This window comes from Daktulosphaira vitifoliae, unplaced genomic scaffold, assembly GCF_025091365.1.
Source record: "Daktulosphaira vitifoliae isolate Bord-2020 unplaced genomic scaffold, ASM2509136v1 Scaffold_1, whole genome shotgun sequence".
NCBI classification, from domain to species: domain Eukaryota; kingdom Metazoa; phylum Arthropoda; class Insecta; order Hemiptera; family Phylloxeridae; genus Daktulosphaira; species Daktulosphaira vitifoliae.
This window is the reverse complement of record NW_026099572.1, coordinates 31,287,526-31,290,035: the sequence shown is the minus strand read 5'-3', so window position 1 is coordinate 31,290,035 and position 2,510 is coordinate 31,287,526. Positions and strand designations below refer to the sequence as shown.

Genomic DNA, 2,510 nt, shown 5'->3' with positions numbered 1-2,510 from the left:
ATATTTTTACTATAATATATTTTTTTATTATTTTATTATTTTTTAGATAACGTTTTTAAAAGCATTATTGATAAATAAAGTAATTGTGAATAATTTATCAATAATTATAGCTTCGATATGAAGCTGTTTAATTATAATAAGCTAAGCTCTTTATACTTTGAACTGAACAAAAGGGCAATTTTCTAAAAATTTTTTACTGTTCAGTGTACAATGAAAGATGGTGAAAATGGTTGTGTAGTTGGATTTTTTTTGTTCTGATGGATAATTTTTTTTTGATTTTATTCACAAATATCTTATTATATAATAGAACATTGAAAAATTAGCCAATATTGAATAAATTACTTTACGATGTCTAATTTTTTAATTTTTTTTATGAAATAACTTGATAACGTTATTTCATGAAAATTTTTTGCAAAAACGAGAAAAATTTTTTTAGCATACTATAAGCGTTTAAATATGTTATCGAAAACGGTCATTGCTGCCAGCGTTTTTCGATTTAAAACCTAAAATTATTACCAGAATTACTTAGAGACATTCCAAAGATACCCTGAAAGTTTCGTTGAAATCTGTTGGCATTTTGAAATTTTATTTTAAGTCCACGTACATAGTATTTTGTAAGATATGATTTTGTTTTGCACATGTCAATTTTGTTTTAATTTTATATTGTTTTTACTTATAGCACGGCATTTAAAGAATATTTTTAATAATTATGAAGTTTTCTCTTACCTACCTGTTGTTTTGAATAATAATTAGTGGGTAATTATGAAATATAATAATATGTAATACACCTAGTATTTTGTAGATATATTATTATTTAGTTTATACGTGGGACTATTTTTCAGCTAAACTACTTTTCGAGTTATATTTTTTTAACAATCGCGTATCGTGCCCGACTACGCCGGGTACTTTTACTAAAATCAGTGGCCTACCCTTAAGGACAGCTTGAAGGACCTAATACGCTGTAGGCGGGTGAGGCCCGAAAGGTATCAAGTCTGTTTACCCCAGCTAGGTAAAGCCTAATGTAAAACATTATTGTTATTTAGTTTTGACCTAACTATTACACTCATAAATATTCTATAACTAATAGAATGCTTACATTAAAATTACATTATGGTAAAATAATTTTAATTATTTGGAAATATTATAATTGTTTTGATAATTAAGAGTTATTGGGTGAACAACTCTTAATAAACAAAAATAATAGTAATCTACTAAGATTTTTAGGAAACGCCGACAATAAACAATATTGATATCAATTTTCTTAATACGTTGTATTTTACGATAATGAAATATGTTTTTCTTTATTTTTTAGGGAATAAAGTGAATATAGAGATGTAGCGTTACGCTACAGCTTTAGCATTGTATGACAGTTGCAAGAAAGTCCGCTGGACAGCACTGTTCGACAACCTTTATTCAAAAGAATATAAATTAATGTATTTTTTTAATTTTTATTATATTTATCATAATGTTGGTAAATTATTTTATGTTACATATCAGTCTTAATGGGAAGTCGAAAATGAAATAGGGACTTAGAATACGCATTTTTTTCATTGGAGGGTATTAAAAAATAAATTATCAATGGGCGATCGTTCTACACTACTCAGGTGGTGACGGGTAGTATAAAGTACAGCGTCACTACTTGTACAATATCTCTAATAATTCTAAAAATTTTTTCTACTAGTTTATTTTCTATATGTGAATTAATAACTGCGTTTAACTAGTGATTGCAATATTAATTGCCGACTAGTTTTCATTCATTCGCCGTTCCATTGAGTAAGTTTCTATATTTTTCCTTACATCTTAATATTTATAATATACAATTTTCAACGGTGTTCGTAACTACGCGTTATCAACCGTGATCAAGATTACTAGCTTTTCCTAAATATTCCTTTTTTAATCCTTTGCTACGGTGCTCGTAATAACGCTATACCAACCGTGATTCAAAGGGTTAGATTCCACCACTTACATAATACAGTTCATCTTCAACGGTGATCATAACCTCCGCATTATCAACCGTGATCAAGATAACTGTCTTTTTGTAAAATTCCCCTTAATCTTTTGCAACGGTGTTCGTAACTATTCGTTACCAACCGTGATACAAAGGGTTATACTTCTACTTTCACCTTAAATTAAATAGTTCTTAAAGTAAGACTGATATGATAGTTAGCTGTTTAATATAGATTAGGGTGTCCCTTATTTATAAAATTTAAAAATTACAAAGTGCCACCCCCTAGAATTATTCGAATACATGAAAAAATAAATTTGGAGACGATTGGTCAACTTTAAGACGTGCCCCAAGAGGGTTAAAAAATACCCCCCCCCCAAGGGTGATTTTTTAGTTTTTTATGTCTATCTCAAACATTTTAGCTTTTGCGAAAAAGTTTATTTGACCTTTTTTGTAGGTATACAATTTTTCTATAAAAAGTGTATATACAAAAATTTTCGAAAAGTTCTTATTTAGCCCTAAAAAAATAAAAACGTATATGTTCTATTCTTACCGTTAAAACTGT

At 28.2% G+C, this 2,510-nt stretch overlaps 2 protein-coding genes across 2 annotated transcripts in view; one reads left to right on the top strand and one right to left on the bottom strand.

The window, feature by feature from the left end:
* Positions 1-2,510, bottom strand: part of LOC126894073 (uncharacterized) — an 18,512-nt gene that overhangs the window by 1,875 nt on the left and 14,127 nt on the right. The window lies entirely within an intron of this gene.
* Positions 1-2,510, top strand: part of LOC126894076 (uncharacterized) — a 79,484-nt gene that overhangs the window by 70,887 nt on the left and 6,087 nt on the right. The window lies entirely within an intron of this gene.